Source organism: Lissotriton vulgaris, chromosome 8 (genome assembly GCF_964263255.1).
Source record: "Lissotriton vulgaris chromosome 8, aLisVul1.2, whole genome shotgun sequence".
In the NCBI taxonomy this organism is placed as follows: Eukaryota; Metazoa; Chordata; class Amphibia; order Caudata; family Salamandridae; genus Lissotriton; species Lissotriton vulgaris.
In genome coordinates, this window is record NC_141696.1 from 338,482,515 (window position 1) to 338,505,664 (window position 23,150).

General features: G+C 46.2%; 1 long non-coding RNA gene across 1 annotated transcript in view; it reads left to right on the top strand.

Annotated features, from left to right (window-relative positions):
* Positions 1 to 22,068, top strand: part of LOC147697022 (uncharacterized) — a 48,664-nt gene extending 26,596 nt beyond the window's left edge. Inside the window, exons 2-3 of the long non-coding RNA XR_015299133.1 lie at positions 4,051 to 4,137; positions 21,554 to 22,068. This is a non-coding gene — a long non-coding RNA (uncharacterized LOC147697022). The remainder of the gene's footprint in view (positions 1 to 4,050; positions 4,138 to 21,553) is intronic.
* Positions 22,069 to 23,150: the final 1,082 nt, after the last annotated feature.

The window sequence follows — 23,150 nt, forward strand, 5'->3', positions numbered from 1 at the left end:
ATGGAGTTTAAAACCAAGCATAAACATTTGGTGTGAAAGGAGTAGCCATCGAATTGGTGAGTTGCATAAAGTGAAACCAGAAAACCTGATGTCAATCCTGGCTTCCCCAATTGTGTGATACTAGGCAAATATTTTATTTTACAGTCTCCTTTTTCTTCGTTAGTGTGTATCTGAGCACTTGCTTAAATGCAAATTGTGGGTGCTGTACAAAAATATGATGTATAAAAGCGAAAGAAATGCCCCTTACCCCCCCCCCCCCCACCCCCACCCCCCCATTCTATTTTCACTTGTTTGGTGCATAATTTAGATCCGAACTATTTTGAGGGCTCTGCTCTTGCGAGAGCTTTTAGAGCCCGGTTAGATCCTTGGTTCGGCTCTTATTGTTTATTTGTTGTCAAGCTTACCTCTATTCGAGTGTGGTGGCTGTAGGTGGGTTGACTTTGAAGCTTTTGCTAGAAGTAAAGGTGCACATGATCTCAAGCACAGCATGAAAGAATTGTGTTTGCAGGAGGTTCTGAGAGGCAAGACCGAGGTTACAGGCTATTTGGGAGGGCACGCTCCCCTTCCCTTCTCCTTGAAGAGTATCACAGTGAGGTAGCCCTTACTCTTTATTTTCTCATTCAACTATAGCAGTTTACACAGATGGTTGATGCTGTGATATGTGCGTGGTGTGATGAGTGGAGAGGGTTTAGGTGCTGGGCCTTGCTGCTTCAGACCTGGCTGGCAGTGGTCATTCTTTGAAGAGCAGCGTGAGAGAGATTCATTTGAGAAGCTGCTGAATTAGAAACCCTGTTTGAGAGACCTTGCATTCAGTCAATAAAAATGCAGTTCTGGCATAGTTATGTTTTGCATTGTTGTAGGGGCTTCCGTTGGCTGCCTTGTACTTTGTGTGTTATCATCATTTGACAGCTAAAGTCAGGGGGCTTGTATCTGGTTTCTGATGCTTATCAGATCCTTACCTCTTTGCACAGAAGTGCTGTACCACTAGGGAAAAACTATTGCAGGTGCTGAAGAGTAACTGTGCCAAAGAGCATGAGGTTTGGAAAACCTTTGCTTTCCCTGTTCTGTAAAAGTGATTCCATTGCGGTGCTCACGTGGTGGTGTACACTTGTGTGATGAGCAGATGCAAGTCATGGTGGTTGTTCAAACAGGAGCTCGGCTCCTTTGAGAATGAGTAGAACAGGACCCTCTACCCATGTTATATCCCCCTGGCGTCTTCATTTCCCAATCAGGTTGGCTGTCACCGTTGACTAAATAGAGCGGTCAGGGTACTTGTGCATTTTCGGGCATAGATCTGCCTAGATGTAGAATGTCGTGCAATAAAAGTAAGCCTCTTCTGGTGTCCCAGTTGTGCCGGCTGCAGGGCCTCCCTTGCTACAGAGGCGACTGTGAACATTCTGTGGGGTATGGCTGAAAAAGTTGAACTCTTCATCCAACCGTTGGACAAGTTCATCCATGTCTACTGCCAAACACAAAACGTGTCTTTTGCATACTTCCTCAACCAGGTACTTGCCTGCTTTTACACCCTTCATGCTTAATAGAGCTAGAATGCTAACCTCTTGGAATGTGCCTAGCAAGGGTGCCATGTTCACCTCCTTCACAGGATATTACGTACCAGCTGCTGAACACAAAGAATCTCAGATTTCCTCAAATAAAACTGATTGGACATTAATAGTTGGGGGGAACTCTGCCTAGGGGAGAGCTTTCTAATACTAGAACTTTAGTGAACCTACAAAACTTATTGAGTCCTATCATTATAAAGATACTCCACGTAACTGTGGTGGATTTTTAAAAAATGTTTATTCCTTTGCCTTTTTCCCGGGGGATCTGCTGCAAGAGAGGTATTTGCCTCTTTTGTCCCTGCTTATTAAAATATATATCCACCAAAAGCAGGTTCCCTTTCAAGGTAAGGCCGCACTAAATTCAATTACAGCTCAGTTATTTATTGAAGGTATGCCAGCAAGCCCCTAAGAGGGCACAACCATCTTTTCCATCTACCGCCAGACACGTTTCAGGATTACCTTTCATCAGTGGCGTAGGCAAAAAACAGCGCTGCTGCTTGTGCACCATCCATTTGAATACCTGCCTTCTGGTTCTTGTAGTGCGCAGATATTGATTCCCAGCTTTTGGTGGATTGTTAACGGCTGTTTCCCGGTCGTTGAGGTGGGGCCCACCGCGTCACAGCTGGTCCGTGCATGCACCACTCCGGTGCGAAATGGAACTAAACTGAGCGGAAACCGAGGCAGGCTGGTGAAACTCTAGCTCCTATTGACTGTAAAAAAGCGGATCAAGTCCCCTAAAGGGCGGTTACATCTAAGATGAAGTTTTATTTATTTTAACAGCGCATCCACTGGGAATCAATATCTGCGCACTACAAGAACCAGAAGGCTATACAGCCATGTATATGTATATGTATGTGTGTGTGTATATATATATATATATTTATTTATATTCATGTAATAAAGAGAACTTTATTAAGTTGGCGTGACAGGATTGTGGTGGTGTGTGTGTGTGTATGTATGTATGTATGTATGTATATATATATATATATATATATATATATATATATATATATATATATATATATATATATATATATATATATATATATAACCACAATCCCGTCACTCTCCTCTGATAAACAGGTACAGACCACACTGCGCTGTAAGTTCATAAAGTGCTCTTTATTACGTGAAGAACAGTATGACGCGTTTATTACGTGAAGAACAGTATGACGCGTTTCGGCCGTGTTACCGTGGCCTTGATCACATGACACTCTACCATTTACAACCTATATAGGACGTCAATTAACCACATACTGTATCAGCCTATTACAGCATACTAAGGAACTAAACAACATACTGCATAGATCGGGAGAAATAAATTGTAAAAGAAATACTGTCTTTAAATGTAGAAAACTACATTCTGCTGTGTAATGAATAAATTCACACAATCTAAACGAATCCACCACAGTGGAAAATCATGTTCAAAGAATTCTCCCAGATCAAAAAAAAAATATATATATACTCATACTAATGGCATATTAGTAACTGTGAGCATAGGTTGTAAATGCCCTTACTACTTTAACCCTTAGCAAGAGATCAAACTAATAAATGTTGTTCTGATGTGCAAAGGCTAACAAGTAGTCTGTCATGGCTTGATAAAATTCTGCTTGTTGAGTAGTTTAGCCGTCTTTTTTTTTTCATGCATTTTCACGATACTTTCTCGTCTGTTTGTGTGGCAGGTACTTGAGAGGCAGACTCTTGTAGAATTGCATATTAATCTATCTTGTACGTCGCAAAGTCGCACTACCAACTTTTAAAGTGTTGCAGGAATTCACCTCTGAAAGAAACGGTTCCTATTCGGATGGCCTGTTAGCCATTTGAATAAAACTGATTTGAAGAATAGCACTGCAGTTTGAAAGAGCCATCCATATAATGAGCTATTACTGAACTGCATTTATTCCCCTGCGAATCCCAGTGCAACGGGTACGCTAGCACGCCCTATCTGCCACCAACCCCGCTTTGCAATTCTATATCGGTATATTTAGAAGTTATTGAAAAGGACCGGGTGCAAATACGGTCGCCATGAGGCCGATCCCGTTTTGGGTATAAAACTCTGGTATGCACCCAAAACCGAACTGCAGTGTAGGTGGACATTGTGGGTGTCTGCACCTGCAGCAGGTTTTCTCCTAACTGTGTGTATACACCAGAGCGCGCCCTTGGTCGGTTGCACCTTGTTCCAAAAAAGGGAAACTGAATCTGGGGAAGCTAGCGCCCCCGTGCTGAATGGCGAGCTTTAGGGCGCTTTAAATGTCGAAAGTCCACTCTAATGTGTAGTAAAGAAACTTACTTCAAACTAATTTCTCCTGGCGTTACTACATAATGAAGGAAGGTTAAACTAATTATGTGGGTATATATAATTGTTTGTTTTTGGAGCAGAAATGTCGTGTGCATGCTTTTTCGCCAAGAGTATATATAAAGTGTTCAAATTTGCGAAGATGTCGAAAATGAATTATTGTGATTTTAACGCCTGTTGTCTTCCTTACAGGTCGCTCTTGTAAACCAAAGACGTTCTAAGAAAACTGGAGGTCTTGTGTTTTCCTTGAAATGCTTGCAAAACGAGAACGGGTTAAAGGTAATTCTCATGTAATTTCTAATTAGTATCGTTTTTTAAAACTAGTCTGAATCGGTCACTGTGGCTGTTACGTCGGCCTTGCCATCAGCAGTTCATTTCAGTGCGTCCACCCCGGGCCTGCTGGTTCTAGTATTCTCTGGCGGGGACATTGGGAGACGTCACGGCCAGGAAAGTCCCTTAAAAGGCGCAGCCGGTTCCGACCGTAGCGTCCCTCCCGGAGCAGTTTACTAAACAGTGGGGCTGCGAGTCAAGTGACCATCAGCTGGTGCTGGCGTCTTCGGCCAGCAGAGTCACAAGGCCTCAGGTATGCGGGGCCTGGAACCACCACAAACACGCCGAGGAGATAGTCAGAATCCAATCATGTGACGGCGTGACGTGCTCGAGTTTATACTCCGAATAGAATTTTGAATAGGATTTCACCTTGGTGTAATTACACCCCGTCTCTCCTTGAGTCATGAGTGTGCTACAGCGACCCTTTCCTCAGGGTCGACACTGCGTGTGCCAGCTCTTCGCTGGGTACTCTACCCCTTGTCCAGCTCACTGTACTCTGAAACATGGCTATGATCATTTGTGCTAGGCCTGGCTGGAGCTGCTAAACTTAAGGTTTTTTCTTTCCTTCCCAAATTCGTTAACTATAAATTATCCTATGTATGGTTCTTGTAAGGGAGAAAGGCATGACCAGAGGAATTGACACACTGACTTTAAAAAGTTATAGATGCAGCCCATGGCATGTAGGTGTCAGATTAAAATGCAGTGTCTGAATGGCTATTCTGAGTGACCTGCAGTTTGTGCTGTTAGCCAGGCTTGCTAGCTAGTTGACCTCGCTGAAAGTCAACTAATTTCCTTCTGTTTTGACCCTCCCTCCATATGACAGCGTAATGTTAAAATCGACCTAATATACGCCTGCAAAAAATACTCAAATTTTCGCAACTCCCAATCTGATATGTATTTGCACAGATTACAAATTTACAATACATGCCTCCTGTTCCCTTGGATTTAAGGCATATTGATAAATTATTCTTGCTAATGAGCGTCTGTACACGGAGTAGTTTCCGCATGGTGACTTTGTCATGGATAGTAAAATCCTACAAATGCGCGCCACGCTTGGATTTTGAGCCCTATCTTCCCATCTTGATCTCCTGGTGCACTCCTGGGAAAGTGCATTTCGCCATGCCTGCTTTTCTGAGGTATGTGCACAGGTAAACTTAAAAAACAATCTTGTAATAAGACACTTTTTCACAATGATAAGAAACTCGGGGGCATATTTACAAGGACTTATCGCCACTAGAAAGTCACTTTTTTTTTTTTACATTCTGATGGCGATAACCCCTTCGCCTTATTTACAAGCGGTATTAAGCCACTTAACGTGGCTTAACGCCGCCGTGTAAATAATACCCCTATTCACGCAGCACTTGGCGTGAAAGGGGCAGGCAATTGGTATTGCAGTGGGCGTTATACCGCAACATACATTGCTTTTTGATGCTGCCACCTATTTACAAGACTGGTGCAAATATGTGGCAGCTCTAAAATAAGACCAGGGAAAACCTGGTCTTAAACTGGTGCAACAAGGAGAAATGCTAAATTTCTCCTCGTTTTTGCTCTTTCTATGTGTGCAGCACACATTGAAAGAGAAAATCGGCATTAGTGATTGATCATGTGCAGTAAGGTGTCTTTTCCAGCACATAAACAATCATTAAATAATCAGAGTTGCTACTTCTATATGTGCTGCAGAATGCAGCACACATAGAAACTACAAATTGTCATTCGTAATTGTTTATGTGCAGGAAGGGACACTTCCTGCACCCGAACAATCCATCCCTGCAATGCAGGCACCTTTGCCTTTTGGTGCAAGGGTGCCTGCGTTGGTGCTAGGCACCTACATTTACTGCAAGCACTAGGGAAAATGCAGTGGTGTGCCGTATTACTGTAAATATGGCTCATCCCAGTGTTTTCAGAATGTTGTGCGTGCAGCGTTACCAATTGTGGCATAACACCGTGCTCTGGCATTCTGTTGTGAATAGGCCCCTGAGTTTTGCACCACTGTAATTGTGTTTACACTGTAAATTTGAAAGTACTCCCAAAGCGCTCGAGCTTGCCATAAGAATGAATTATACTGCCCAATGAAGGGGACCAATTATCAGACTTTGAAATGTATTTGACAGGACTTATTTTAACACAGCCTTGTTGTAGTTCCGCCCTCAATCATGAATTGCAGTGGTACGATTTCCAAAGTGATGTGACCTCTGCACTCTTCCCTATTTCTTCCAATGACTCAGTTTGCTTTAATAAGTGTCTGCCTTAACTGCATAGTGTCAACGCCTCGCAAATCCAGGTCATCCAAATGATGGAGATGCATGCCAGAGGAGTTTTGGTAGTCTACTTGTTGCTTATCCTTAAGTCTTTTACATGTGTCACTCCCCAATCTCTTTCCTCTTGTTTCTATTCACTTCCTCCATATACATCTCTTCCTGACTGCTCTATTCTCTTCAGCCTCCCCCTGCTTTTCCTTTTCCTTCTTTGGTCACCCTCCTGTCAAACTCATTTATGCCCTTCCTTTCTCCTGCTTTCCCTTTGCTGCCCCTGCCTTCTTCTAATTTTCCGGAATACCCACCTATTCAGTGAATGTTGGTTTGGATGTAGTTCGCTAGTTCTCCTGTTCTCTGTAACGTTTAAGTAGAGACTCCACCTGCTTCTGTGTACAGGGCGCTGATACTCCTGACTTTAGTGCACTTCATAAGCATGCATAAAGAGTGCTTCTGCCCCATTATGCTATTATTATTTATTTTTTTACATGAAGTTGAATTATGAATTTTTAGCTTAAGTCTTCATTAGGCTCCCAGTATGTCCTAACTTGACAGTCCGAAGTAGATAGTGCAAGTTCTAATTGCAAATCAGGCGGTGCACAGTCTGTACTTATTCAGTATGAAATTTTGCTTGACAAGAAGTTGATTAGCTTGAACCGTATCGCGATCCTTGTGTGAACCGTATCGCCAACCTTAGTCAAAAGACGAGAACCCATATCTCCTCTACTAAAACTACTAGATTGATCCCAGTGGCACCAGGTTTAAAATAACTTCAGCAAGGGCCCTGGACTTGCAGGAGCTGCTTCATGCTCAATACTTAATAAAAACATTTACCAGTAGTATCCTGCAAACCGAATGCATGTAGCTCTAGTGTGGAGGGTAATCTGGGTTAGGACTCAGTGCTGTGCAGAACCCCTTAGGCCAATGCTAACCACACTAGCAAATTGTCTCTGGTCCTGGAAAAGTCCCAGAATGCAACGAAGCTCTAGGTGGACCTCCTCTTGTTCAGGGCTCTTAGTCCGCATGTCAGATCTGACACTCAGAACCCCCCCACCCCTCCCACACACCCCAAATCAATTTGTCCCTTTCTCTGCCCACAGATTTACGAGCTACTTTTTTTTTTTTTTTTTAGAGTTTTCTATAGCGCGAACTTGAACCGATTAGGTTATCAGAGCGCTTTACATAGCACCAGTTCAGTTACATGTTATCACAGCAGTTTACATAGAATCAGTTACGTTGCACATTTCAAGATCTTGAACCGATTAGGTTATCAGTGCGCTTTACATAAGACAGCATTCGATGTCCAGTGTCCTCCTCCGCCGTGTAGCGGGGGACCTCTTCCAACCCTCCGAAGTCGTCGAGCTGTCGGGACTAGGCTCCTGGAATGTCAGCTGCCCCTTTACAAGGCACTTTACATAGAATCAGTTACGTTACACATTTCAGGAACACATTTCTTTTTGCTCTAGTGAGTAGGGTTATCTCTTCACACGGGGGAAGGGGAACACCTGGCTATATTCCAGCAGTTCCACAGGCGATTAGTCGTTAAAGCTATAGTTCTAAACACAGGGAGGGGATACACATGGATACAATCTAATAATCACATAGGATACTAGTCGTTAGAGTTGTCTTCTATCCTGACAGGAGGGATGTGACTGGAAACACTCTAAGGGTAATATATAGGGGTGGTAGAGAGTACAAAGGACCACTGCAAACACTACACTAGTACCAACATAGAGGAGGGGTGGGTGGGATGCAAGGGTCTGGAGGGAAGGGCTAGAGTCCAGCGAAAACTGTCCGAACAAACAGCAGCATTCACAGCATAGATGAAGGGTGGGTAGGATGCAGGGTATGGAGGGAGGGTCTAGTCCACGAGAAAAGTCCTCCAGAGTCCACCAGGGCACTATGCTCTTCATTTGTAAACAACAAATGGCCAATAATCATTACAGTAGGCAAGGCACTCTGGTGTGGCTGTTAATTGATGTGCACATATTGCAAAAAACCCATAATGATATGTTACTGCTCACCAGAAAACTGAGAAGAAATTGCACATTTTTAAAACTCTTTTAAATTTTAAGAACATTGTAAGTTGAATTTGAAGTGATTTAGTTGAACTAAGTCTAAGATGCTTGAATGACAGCCTGGATTCCTATCGGTCTGTACAATAGCTGTTTTCTGTTTCACTTTTCCCATTAATGCCATGAATTTTGCTGAGGATGATTAGTGTCACAAAATGTACACCTGTCTATTTGAGTAATGCTGAAAATTTAATAAATGTTGGTGTCTGAAGTTGCATCAATGTTCCTCGACTATATTAAGGCCCAATAACCTCACCTCTCCTATACTGAGGCCAGCTACCCAGTTGATTAAGTCCCAGAGAATGACATGCTGGGTCAAGTGAGCATCTCTGGCCTACCTCGGAAAGTTAGTTTAGCTACTTGGCATTTCAGTACTTTTGTTATTTCTATTATTAACGTTTTCACCTATCTGGCTAGCAACAGATCACTGTAGTAAGCACAGCTCTTGAGGTAGAGGGACTAGAAAATGATGCATTTGATCTTAAAGGTGAACCTGGCTTGTAGACGGAATGGGGTAGTTCTTGAAGGTGATGAGGTAGGATTACTTCAGCTCCTTGATGATCCATGCTTCTGCGTGAAGGTGAACTTTCAGGGGAGAATTTATATCGCCCATCAGTTCAGCCATATTGGAGTGGGTGCATTCAGTTTGTTACAGTTAATTAAATTTGACCTTCCAAGAGGGCCCCACAGCAAGCCATGCCAAGTTGCAAACAGCCCTTCAAGTACTATATCTGCTCCTACCTGTGTCCAGCGCAGATTTTGTTTTATTCCAAATGAGCGAGACTGAAAAAATGACAGATAATTAAATGGACTGTGCACAACACCTATTGAATAATTGCTTTAGTGCAATTAGGGGATTGCTGAAAATATCTGAAACGGGTGTTAACAGTTTTAGATCAGTTTCACTCTGTGCCAAATTTACTCTTTTGATGCAGATATCCTTGTGTAATATTGCAGTTTGCTAACACTTTTCTGCTGGTTCTCTTGCACTCTTACGCAGGACCACTGCATTTGTATGTTTGCTTCACGTATTGATCCACAGTCACTGGCTTACAACCTCTTAAGTATTTTTAGTCAAAGCTGTGGTTTACAACTGTACTAATTATGGTTTGGCTACAACAGCCTGTGATCAAAGTATGGCTGACATTTAGAGATTAAACTCTGAGACCACTTTGACCACCAGACCCCAATTCAATTTCCAGATGTGTGGGACGTTTAATTGAGAACCAATCTGTTTTGGATTATAGTTCCACCTTGGATTATGACCCACCTTGGTGCCAAGACAACTGACTGCAGTTGACTTGGCATCAAAAACAAGTAGGGGAACTTGATAGAAGACTGAAAATATCAATCCAACTTCATTATAAATGGGTTCTTTCTAGTTTGTATGCCTCTTCAGAAGGTGTGGTAACCATACACCAACTTAAACGATATTAGTTTTACTACAGAAGGCTACTTTCAGGTAGCTGGATCTCTAATAAATATCAGCATCATATGAGAGCAATTCCTGTAAGAGAATCCCCTGCAGGTTGGCTGGGGTGGGGAAGGGGAGCGTCTAAACTGCATTGCTTGCATCCACATTCATGCAATGGGCCACAAGATGCAGGTTGTTAATGCCCTTAGCTGTCCAGGATCTGCTTCTTCTGATCTTTATTGATGTACATACACCTGGTTGCTTTTTGGCTACCAGTTTTTGTACTGTGAACTTTATGATAACTGATTGCAAAATAGATTTACCTTGGCTTATTGTTATATTTATCAGGATCCATTCTGTACAGTAGAGAGCCAAGAGAGAACTTACCTTCCCTAAAGCAGTAGCGTAGTCATCTATATTAGTTTTCATAGTCCATATTTTTTTTCTGAGAAAGCTACTTATTATTTTGCATCACACTTGGATGCCTTCCGCCTGCCTTCAATAATAAGAATGTGGCGCCATCAGTCGTTCTTGATGGGGGGCGTGGCTTGGATGCCGAGGAGGTAGGCAGCGTGAGCTCGGAGCTCCGCGCCCGATCCCAGAAAATATCCTGAAAATCTGATCGGACCCCGACGTAATTGATATCATCCGACACTGGAAGATACCACGGAGGGTCCGGTGCCCACGGAGGACGACGTCGGGCCATTCCTGACCCGTTATTCGACTTCGAAAGTTGGACTCAGGCGCGAAGTCTTCGACCTAAGATGGTGGCGGTGGCATGAGACACGGAGACGACTGAGTCGCCGGACCGGAGCCCCACCGAGAGCTGCTGCCTCTACAGTTAGGAGGTGTTCGCGGTTGCATCGCACTCCTCCCTGGGTGGTGGAGTGGACCTCGGGCTCACCTCGGGCGGTGGCTGGGATCCGCCCCTTGGTAGTGGAGGCGACAGCATGGCTATGGCCCTGTGATGATGGCCCTGGGCCTCTGAGCACGACTGGCGCCATCCGGTCTAGCGGCTGATCGGAGACTCTGCTCCCTAGAGACAGCCTTGGATCCGGAGCCCTGAGCGGCGCCCAGGGCACGGAAGGGACAGGTCTTCCCGCTGCAGCTGCAGGGGACCTCCCTGAGGACGAAGTCCGGCAACGTGCGGAGAGAGAGCAAGGACAGAGTTGGAGGCCATCGCTCGTGCCGGCCCAGATGGGGAAGCCAAAAGGGAAGGGAGATGGTGTGACTGATACAGAGGCCGCGGAAGGAGCGGATCGAGACCAAACGGCACTGCAGCGGATGCAGGATCGTATCCTGGAGGCCATCGCCACCACAAAGGACGCTTTACAACAAGATATAGCTCAGGTGGCGACAGGCTTGGGCCTCCTGAAGGCCGACCATGATAAACTTAAGGACCGAGTGAAATCCGTGGAAATCACGGTTAAGGAATTAGCCCCGGGCCATGCAGCGGTGAAGGCACAGATGTCGGAGGTGATGGACCGCTTGAAGGTGCTGGAACGGAGGGCCGAAGATGCGGAAAACCGGAATAGGCGCAACAACGTACGCCTTGTGGGCCTGCCGGAAAAAATTGAAGGCGACGATATGGTGGGCTACCTCGATAACTGGTTGCGAACGGAGGTGGCACCGGAGGGACTGTCCCCCTTCTTCTCCCTGGAGCGAGCGCATAGGGTTCCGGCGCGCCCACCGGCCTCAGGTCTCCCTCCTCGCCCAGTGGTGTTAAAATTGCTACATTACCAGGACAGAGACTGGCTTTTGCAGAGGGCGAGAGAGGCAGGGCCCTTTCAAGTGGACAATAGCAGGGTCACTATGTTCCCGGATTATACGTATGAAACGCAGCGGCTCAGAGCGAACTTTCTGTCCCTTAAGCGGGAGCTCCGTGCTGAAGGCATCAAGTACTCCCTGTTGTTCCCGGCGAAGCTGAGAGTGGTGGTGGATGAACAATCACTTTTCTTCACGTCCTCTGCGGACGCTTGGACCTGGTGGGACACTTATAAAGCGGGAACGGACGGTGCTAAGGCCAGGGAGGAGGAGGCTAAGGTGGCACAACCGGTCAGGAAATCCCAACGGATCAGGAGGAACCGCAGGAGAACCGGCAAACCTTCGGTGTCGCAGACGGAGGCGGAGAGGCAGGCGGCTCTACAGGCGGTAGCGGACTTATCCAGGACCACCAGAAGTCAGTCCGGGAAGGGCACGGACTCAGAGGGCCCGGACACGGGCTCGGAGACGGGACAATCGGAATTTGGCGGGGCCCGGGGCCCTATTGTGACACCGCAGACTTCGGAGGAGATACTCGAGGCGTGCTGACCTGGACTAGTGGAATGGACTCGCTGGTTGGACACCGGGGCACTGGGCCCGTGGCAGTGGAACGCTGTGATTTGAGGTTTTGGGGCGCTGTAATGTGGGGATTGTGGGGTGGAGTGCGCGGGGTGGATTTGCTTTGAGGATCTATTGCATCGAGCCACGCCTTACTGGCCCCTAAGGTCACCGCAGTGGAGACTGCGGCCATTTCTGCCTTTCTTTGAGGGGTGGTTGGGAGTGTTAGTTTGGATGGGGGTACTTCCAGTTGCGGGGGGGCCTGTCCTGGGGGGGTGGGTGTTGCGAGCAGTTGGGGTTGCTCGGGGGGCAGTTGTTGTTGGAGGGGTTTGGCTTCCTGTTGGGAGAGGGAGGGTGGGTTGGCCCGTGGTCGCGGAGCACATGAGGACATTGTTCTTTATCGTCTGGTCCGGTTGTATGGGGGGGGATGGCTAGTACCGGGGCATTGAAATGTGTTTCCTGGAATGTGCGGGGTATGCAGTCCATGACACGCAGGCATAAAGTTCAGGCATACCTCAAGCGTAGGGGGGTCCATATAGCGTTCCTGCAAGAAACGCATCTTAATAAGCAAGAGGGGGCTGCTCTGCAGAGACGCTGGAGGGGGCAGCTGTTTCACACGACGTTCTCGGCCTTTGCGAGGGGGACACTGATTTGGGTACCGGCGGGGGTCCCCTTCCAGGTAACAAAAACGTTGGTGGACCCGGAGGGCAGGTACGTGGCGGTGGAGGGGAGGCTGAGAGGCAGGGTGATATCTCTTTGCAATGTGTACGCTCCTAATGTGGATCTGCCCGCATTTTTATCTACAATCTCGGGCAAACTGGCGGGTTATTTGGCAGGGCCGGTCCTTTTGGGGGGAGATTTCAACTCGGTCGAGGATGTGTTATTGGATAGATCCCATCCCCCACTGCGAGCGTCCCCAGTGCATAGAGTCGCCAAGCGCAGGTTGGAATGGCAGGAGAGCTGGGCCCTCACAGATGCATGGAGGGCGTTACACCCAACTACTAGGGACTACTCCTTTCACTCACACTTGCATGACCTACACGTGCGGCTAGATGCATTTCTTTGTTCGCCATGCGTGCTCCCTGCGGTGGGAGGGGCGGAATACTTGGCCAAGACGATATCGGACCACAACCCGTTGTTGATATCCCTGAACTGGATGGTGACTGCTAACAGCGTGCCAACATGGCGCCTACAACCCGACACCCTGGATGACCTGTTGTTCAGGGAGGCTCTGGGGGAACGTATTGAGAGTTACTTTGAGGAGAACAGTGGCACGGCCTCCACGAGGGCGGTAGAGTGGGATGCGTTTAAGGTGGTGGTGCGGGGACACTGTATTGGGCACACAGCTGGGGCCCGCAAGACTTTGCTGGACGACTTGGATAAGGCTGAAACGCGGCTGAGGGAACTGGAGAAAAGGCGCCCGAATCACCCTGAGTTGCAGGAGGGGCTTAGTGGGGCACGGGAGGGGCTGGCTGTAGAGTTGGAACGGCTGCGCAGCTTTGACCATAAGGCGTACATGACGAGGGCGCATGCGGAAGGCGATAAGGCGGGGTCTATGCTGGCATGGCTCGCTAACCCAGTCAGGAGGGGCATGCCGATCATGATGATCCAAGAGATAGGGGAGGAGCCCTGCCATACTCAACCCGGGATCCTGAATAAGTTTCGTACTTATTACGAGGGGCTCTATGAGAGTGGTGAAACAGGAGGGGCGGATGAACTAGGGGAGTTCTTGGACGGCCTCCAACTGCCGAGAGTGGAGGAATCGGAGGCAGAAGAGCTGGGTCGGCCCATCACTCTTGGAGAGATAGGGTGTGCAGTAAAGCAAATGGCCAGAAACAAGACCCCGGGACTTGACGGACTTCCGATCGAATTCTACAGTAAATTTCTAGAGTACCTTGCTCCTCGGCTGTGTGAGGTGTACAATGAAGCGCAAACGAAGGGCCGGCTCCCGGGCTCCATGAGTGAGGCCCTCATGATACCGCTTTTAAAACCGGGCAGAGAGGGTGCGGCTTTGTCCTCGTACCGTCCGTTGTCCATGTTGACGACGGACTACAAGATCCTGAGTAAAATTCTTGCCAACAGACTGCTTGTGCACATGACGGGCCTTGTTCACAAGGACCAGTGCGGTTTTATTCCGACACGCAACACTACCCATAATATCCGTAGGCTTACGAGACTGATGGGTGCGGACTGGCCGAGCGCCGTTTCCCCATTTGTCCTTTCCATTGACATAGAGAAGGCCTTTGACAGCCTTGAGTGGGGATACCTGTATGAGGTGATGCGACGCTTCGGATTGGGGGACGGATACATAAACTGGACCAAGGTCCTTTATACTGATGCGGTAGCGAGGGTCCGAGTGGGTACTCTGATCTCGAGGCAATACCCGGTCGGGCGTGGTACCACATAGGGATGTTCCCTTTCTCCGCTCCTGTTCGCATTGGCTATGGAACCCTTCGCTGTGGAGGCCAGGCTGGGCCGCCACTATGCCGGCTTATCATTTAGGGGCAGGCCGCACCTAATTTCCTTGTACGCGGATGACCTGCTGATGTTTCTGGCCGACGCGGGCCCCGTGCTCGAGGGGGCACGGCGGCTACTGGGGCGGTTCGGCCGGTTGTCGGGCCTGAGGGTCAATTGGCCTAAATCCTGCCTGTTCCCCCTGAGATCAGGGGAACCGTGTCCACTCACCGCGCAAGAACTTCGGTGGGAGCCGCGCTGCCTGCATTATTTGGGGGTCTATATTTATCACACCCCGGCTGATTTGCTGGAAGGCAACATCACCCGCTGTATTACTGCCCTACGGGGGTCCATGGACTTCTGGTCGACCCTGCCGTTATCCCTGGCTGGTAGGATTTCCCTGCTCAAAATGGTGGCCCTACCCAGGCTTCTGTATTATTTTAGGACACTCCCGGTGTGGGTCCCGAGCTCTATTTTTAAACGCCTGAGGTCTCTGGTCATAGCGTTCTTATGGGGCACGGGCAGAAGACGCATAGCGCTCGATACTTTGCTGCGCCCCAAGGATGAAGGAGGAATGGCGGTGCCGGATTTTGAAGGGTATTACCTGGCTGCGCAGCTGCAGATTTTTACTCAGGAGGTTGCGAGAGTATATAGAGGCCCTGAGGACGCGAGAGTAGAAGGTACCCCGCGGCATGTTCTGGCGTACATCTCGCTGCACCTGAAGCTCCGGGTGGGAGATTTGACGGTCGAGGAGCAGACGTTCCGACTCTGCTGGGACCGGGCCCGTAAGCGGGCAGGAGTCCGCCTTATGTATGCCCCTGAAATTCCGCTGGGTATGATCACGGCCCTCCCGCATGGAGGGGACTGGTCGCGCTTGCTAGGTTGGGAGGAGGCGGGGATACAAATGCTGGGTGATCTATACGAGGATGGAGTACTGCTGCCGTTTCAGGCTTTGCAAGAGCGTTTCGACCTGCCGAGAGGCGACTACTTGTTGCATGCAGCGGTCACGGGTGCAATGCAGGCCCACTGGGGGGAAGGCTTGCAGGAGCCGGGCACCTCCATGGCCTGTCAGTACGCGATGATGGCTGCGGGGTCCTTTAAGGCTGTCACTTGCTTGTACTCCAGGATGCAGAGGGAGGCCTTGCAACCATTGACGGCCCTAAAGGCCAAGTGGGAGCTGGACCTTCAAGTGGAAATACCTGATGCGACCTGGGGCCAGTTACTGAGGCGGGCAAGGAAGAGCTCGAGAAACGCCAGGTTTCAACTAATCCACTTCTGTCATCCACAGGGCATACCTCACACCGGGGAAAATACAACAGTATTTTGGGGTAGACAACGCTGCTTGCCCTAGATGTAATACGGTCGGGGCGGATCTGGGTCACATGCTATGGGATTGTCCCGCTCTGGGAGACTATTGGCAGGAAGTGGGGCGGGCCCTTAACAGCACGACGGACAGAGACATCCAGTATACAAAGCGGTTGGCATCCTCCACTGGTTCCCACACACGCCTAGAAACAAGACCACTAGCAAATTTATAGACTTGGGACTTATTCTGGCCAAGCGGGAGATAACGAGGAACTGGACGTCGAGAGTGGGGCCCACGTATAAGAGATGGTATGGGGAATGCCTGAGGTGGACCGCATGTGAAAGCACCCTGAGGTACCAGGTGGCCTGGAGGATGAATGACGACAAGGCTCTGGAGAGGGCTACTGCATGGGAAATGATGGTGCAGGCGCTCCGAGATATGGACGCTGAGGAGCTAGAAGGTGAGGGTGAGCTAGATGGGGCGGGCCCTGTCACTTTGCAGGAGAGCACACCTTAGAGAATGTTTGTTCCTCCTACAACGCGCCAGACACTCTTACACTGCTGATTCAACGCAGAGCGACCACTGGGGGGGGTGGGAAGGAAGTCGGAATTGGCGGGCTGTTGGGGCACCGAAATTAGGGGAGGGGGAGGGGTGAAAATCACAAAAGCAACCCAGCAATACTTAACTACTACTACTGTCAGACATTGTAAGGTGTTACGAGAGACATTTATGGACAAGGCCACCCGCACCAGAGGAAAAGGCGGGCCCCCCGGATAATGTAGGACTGGATAACACCACTCTTGTACACTGTGAATGTATATTGCTGATTATCTTGTCTGTACATTTATATTGGTGATGCAATAAAAATGATGTTAAAAAAAAAAAAAAAAAAATCAGTCGTTCTTGATCCTAAGCCAGCCCAATAAAAGCATTACAGCCATTTTCACTCCATTGCTAGTCATCGTCGATTAAAAATCAATATACAATGTGCTTCTCATCCTCCATGGCATTTGGTCCAGTGGAATATATACAGGCTGCTGAGATTACTTGGCGGACGTTGACATGTATTCGACTTAGCTCTGAAGATTTCAGACAGGATGGATGAAGTAATTGCAATATTTGAAATAAAAATTCTCCCATCACTTAGAGGATTCAGTTGCTTAACTTTATTTTTATATCAATGTATTAGTTTATAACAGGTTATTTTAATACTGGCTTGTCCAATCGTATTAAACCACTATTGCCAAGGTTATCTTCCCTGGAACCAGGTCTTTCACATTGAATTTTTTAAATATAAAATGTGCAAGTTAAAGTTCCCCGTGTTGTGGCTCATCACCTTGGTCTAGACTAAATTACAGGGCCATGCCAGTTTCTATACCCTTTTAAAATCCTGACAAAAGCAGATTCATGCCTTGGAGACTGCTGAAGGGGGTTTTGTGATCATTGGTCAAACACCGTGCTTCCACGCATTAACATTGCTTTCTAGGACAGCTCAAGGTCTTAAAGGCATCAAAATAGATTTGATGAATGTGCTGCTCCTAGAATGCAAACATGAAATAAACATAATGTGGGCCTTATTAAAGGATCTGATGTACAGGAAGAAACTGTTGGATTCCGTTTAAAGTTCTCCTCTTTGCTTAAAAACCAATAATGCTAAACATGTATGTAAATTAGGATGATGTTTAAATATATGGGATAAAGTACCCCCTGCCATACATTATAAGGATGTTACAAGTCACTAAAAAATGTTGTGACTATACGGGATACAAGCCGTTGGAATTCTGAGGTGATTTGCACGATCTTTAAAATGTATGGCAGAAGGTAATTTTATATTCCTTATAATTCTAGCCAACCATCGCTCAACACCCAAACCGCTTAAATCTTTGGTGTCTTTCTCTTTCATAAGAATGATGGTATAGTTGCAGACACGATGAATAAAAGCAGAATCATTTGCAAAATTAAACACCCGAAAAAGTGGTTGTAATATCTTTTTGCAACAATTTAGCAATCTGTTTAACGTATGTCTAATTAAAAAAAATTATGGGGCTCACAATTTGTAAATGCAGAGCTAGTCTGTTTTTCCTGTAATTATCTTTTCCCATAACTTTTTATTTTCTGCTGATAACTGTTCCTCTGAGCAAAAAACAAATCTGAAAAATTAAAAGCAATTTCATGTTTTTGCTACTTTGTTTAGAGTGCAGTACAATGATGCCCTGTGGCCTGTCTTGTACCTTGGCTGCTGGCAGCAGGTATTATGACGTTGCCCCTCGACTGTAATAACTTACTACAGGTGAGTAGCAACGTCATTTCGTTATTGCAGGTAGCACAAGTTGCCTTTAGGAAGGACATTAGATACTGACCTTTTTACAGGGATAGCGGGCTCCATCGTGTTGTGAAACCATATCCTTAGAAGCCAACCCACCATTTTCACACCATTCCGCACCTGCAACTTTTTGTACTTTATATGTCTGCAATAGTTGATCGGTAATTGCACAAACCAAGTCTGTGGCTGTGTGGTTTCGGCACTAGTTGCTGTTGACCCATCATACTTTACTTAATGCAGCAGTTCATAGCTTGATCTGACATATACACCCCCCTTTCTCCACACGCCTTCTGACCACTCAAATAGCAATACATGAAATCCATGAGGTGCGTTAAACAAGCCTCATTTGAAGCCTTTGATATTGGCTCTGTTCACTGGACCACACAGTGACTCTCAACTAGAAATGCATGTTTTCAATGCGTTATAAGCATTACTGCTTTTGAGTACAAACTTAAAACTCCCCAAGTACTTGTTACCTCTGCGAGGAAAGCCCTGTGCTCCACACATCCCGGGTTGATGAAATGTTAATGACTTCTCCCCTGATAGGTCTGCTTGGATTATGGAACACGACTTTTCTATTTTTTTTTTTTCTTTTTGGGATCAAACGTCTACTTTCTCAACTAACAAAACTGATCCTTAGAGTCCATGTGACCCAATGAGCTTGGCAGCGGAAGCCAATTCTGTGGCATATTAGTTACATGAAAATATTCTTACTCCCTTACATTTGTGCAGGCTTGTCAGCTGATTTATCTGATCTAACCCAGGGTATTAATTTGGTATGTTCTTCATTTTTATTATGCCGCGCCCTTCTAATTGAATATTTTCCACCTTGTGGTGCTGCACGTGAGCATAGTCTTCCCTTCGGCTTTTCGCGTGGGTGGAGAAAGGAAATCACATCTTTTCAGAGTCTACTCTAATACGCCTATTGACTATTAGTCATTCGCTACTTCAGGCAAGGCAAACCAAGTGAAAATAGCACACCCATGGCAATCAAAGTATGGCTTGCGGGTCGCTAGGGGCCCTGCAGACGTTTCCTTGCAACCCACAGAACTTCCTCTGGGACTCCTAGTAGACCGAGACCATTTTGGTAACCAATTAATGTTGTTTTGTGATTCTTGGGTGTGTTTCTGTGGTCATTTCAGTTTGTTCTATGAAAAGGACAGCTCTAAACTTCAATTCACTGTTCACCAGTTTTCAATACACCTCAAGGGCATTCATCTATAGATGTCTGGTCATAACACCCCCACCAAGCCCCGGTCAGTGCCCCACTTAGAGCTCTCTATCCATTTCCTCCATGTATGACTTTGACTTCTTTGCCAACATACTTGTCTCCATTAAAAGCCTCTCTGCCTTATTACTTGTGGCATGTGGGTAATCCGGAGAGTTATGCAAAATAGCAACCCTTAGGATGTTGGTGGGCAGGGGTGGACTGCAGCTCCCTAGCATGTTTGTGTACTCTTGCTAATATCTGCCAAAAGCAATGTCTTTGGAGCAGTTCACATTGGAACAGGTGATCAAGGACTTGAGGGGAAGCGGTATGTTTTGATGCAGATCACAGTATGATCACAAAGGTATCTACTTCTTATAGTTGGCTTCAGATCCTGGCAAGACCATGTCGTGGGTGGTCCCAAGTGAACTCTAGGCCCAGCCATGACCACCTGAGGTATGCCCTGTATTAGCTTATCAACTGAAACAGGGTGGCACAGGAAAGTGGCAGCTTTTATTTTGTTGCATTACTGAAACTGTTATGTCCTTCCACAATTAAATTTAATATTGCAGTTTATTTGTGCTCGAGTAATCTGTTGCTCGAAGGTCATTGTAATGCTGCCCAGTTAGATTAGAATACTTTGAAGAAACCATGTCTCTTCTGCCACTATACTGAAATAGGTGACAGGCAAAGGCAAATTGATTGGTGTAGCTTGCAGGTCTGTGGTTTCAGTATTTGGAAACACTGAGCACTTCCATGTCATTGGCACTTATAGATGGTGGTTTATTACTTCTAATCTCCGTAGTAAATAGTTGATATAGGAATGTAGTCTCATTCAAAGCCCTGAATGTCGATTTATGTCATGAATTTTATCGTGCATCTCTGAATGCCCAGACTACATTCTGCCATCTATCATCATCTAGTCTTAACCTGCTAAATTGGTTTATAGCTTGACGTGTGGGCCTTAAAAAGCATCCACGTTGCGAAGGTGTAGCATAAAAAACAAAGTCTTGCAGATTTCCATGGCGGAGACAGCCAGCCTATTTATTAGAAGTTAACAATTGTGTCCTTTTTAGGCTCCCTGACGCGCAGGAAGCGCACTCTACTTGAGTGCTCTGACATTTCGTAAAGAGCAAATAAAAACATGTTTTCTAAGTTATTATGATATTTTTTTTCAATCGTCTGTGACTGTTCTAGAAAAGAAACTTCTTTTTGCCTGAATTTGCTGTTTTTATTTTTTCCCTGATTTAAGGTTTTAGGAATCGTTCCTGGTTACTTGAGATTTCCTGTATGCCTCTTGTAGGGCGATCATTACATAGACCTCACTTTAGCTTAAGCAACCTCTACCCACTGCTTTCTGTGTTTGCCTTCACGGTGGACCTTGAATAAGCAGACCCTGATTCTTATGCCTTTTGGTTTGTGGTGTATACTGTACTTCCTTCCAAAACATCTAAAGAACAAGAGGTAAAACATGATTCAAAACTGAATGTTTCGACAATACTGCAGAACTACTTTGCATACACCTTTTATTTTTTGTGTAGCGAGTAAAATTGTTCATGCCATTACCATGGGCCTTGCATCTAAATGGAGACATTGATCAAAGTTATTTGCGAAACAGTCGCATTTACTAATCGAATTGTAATGACATTTTCTATGCACTTGTAAATAACAAATGATACTATTAGACATATTGTGATACTCTTTATCCCCATCATAAGGATGGAAGGATTAGTCTGCCTTGCTCATGCCTTCAGAACCCTGCATTTGTCAGTTAAACTTGAGCTGGATGAACAATTATCATTGCATTGAGCAAGCTTTCAATTTATTTATATTTTTTTGGGTACAAAAAATATTCCAGACCCGATGAATTTGTATTTTACTATTAAAAACTACCTGGTTTTATTCAAACTGTAAAACGCCTAATGTTTGTTCCAATGAAATGTAAGTTTGCAATGATGATTTTGTACATCTTTCTTGTCAAATTTTAAATATGCATTGTTTTCCCCCCCCCCTAGGTGTCAACTGGTGTGTCGCAGAACATTCTTTTTTCTGTTGCCTATCGCTCGCTCAGTAGTCAGTGTAGATTCTGTTCCTGTTCAGCAGCTACATCTGGCTACTGGGTCTCTGAAGGCCGCCTCTTCTACAGTGCATGACCCAGGGACTATGGGTTGTTCATCTGCCTATGGACAACACTCTAAAGCTACCGGACTCCTCCTACCAACGTTGCCTCTTTTTAAGGTGTTGCATGGTCCATGTTGGATTGGTAAAAGGCGCATTACTGCCAGTTGCCCTATTCTGTGTTCCATCCAGGGAAATCATTTGTGAATTAGATGGTCAGACTTCAAGTTAGTGAAGTGCAGCACTAAAAGTGATTTTAAACGCAACCACCAAATGTATTTATGCTAAATTGATATCAAATATTATAATATATTTTATATATATGTTATTACACAGACATGGTTATTGCAGCATATACGTATGTATTGTACCTTGCATGCATCATGTGCGGTAACTAAACACTTTAAGAAGCTCTACATTACGTGGCTGGGTTTTTGAAGAATTTAGGTAATCTCATCCTTCAAAATTACTTTAAAAAAAATCAGGACATTTAAAGCGTTACAGCATTTACAGGGCACCTTTTTTTTTTTTTGCTGACAGCACACCAACAGTTAAGTGTGGCTTATACTTAACTCGCTATATATTGCCACTTTAGCGGGTGGTAACACGCTTGGCATGTGCTCACAATTAACAAGGTGCCATAGGCATGACTTGCCATGCCACAAGGGATGCCAGGCGTCACTGTTGATATCGAATGTCATCTGATTGTTTATATTGCATTGGTTGGTCGCCATTGATCTGTGTGGTTGAGCACAACTCTGGAAGGTATCTGGCTTGCAGTTCAGCAGTGCCGGTTTCTTGTGGTGCTAAGTGTGGGTAGCACAGCTGTGGCTTCAGGTGGCTGGGTTCTGGGGTGACTAACCATGTTGAAAACTGCCTGCAGTGTTATGCTGTGTTAAACTTCACTTTTACTGTGTTGTAAAATGGCTTCTGCAGTCTGAAGACCGAGCAGTAGATCTCATTCTAACGCCAAGGCTAGAGCATTTGTTTTGTGTGCTCAAAGCTTGCATGCATGGCTGTTTCCCGGGAAGAGGCTCCTTTCCCATGATTCCCCAGATTTTTGTCATTTCAGCCAGTCTTGCCACTTCAGCTACCAGTAGAGTGCTAAGAGTTGAATACATACATGCACTTTTGATAATCACAAACCTCTATGCTCTCTGGGAGGCAGCTCTCTGTAAAGCAGACGCGGTCCATGCAGTAACAGCGGTGGGGCCACGTTGGAGGGGATTTCAAGGAATATTCAGAGGAATTTTTTTTTATTTTCTCTCTGCATCAACCCTCGAAATCCCCTCCAACGCGGCCCCGCCCCACCGCTGTTACCTGCACGAACCGCGGCTGATTTAAAGGGTGTCCCAGAGTATAAAGCATGATTTTGGAAGGCCTGGAACAGAATGCACAGTTTATTTGGCAAAGAGTGGAAGTAGAATTGCAACCACCCAAGTGGCCAATATCGTGCCCTAATTTGATGTGGGTGGGGCTAGAATTTGTAACCGC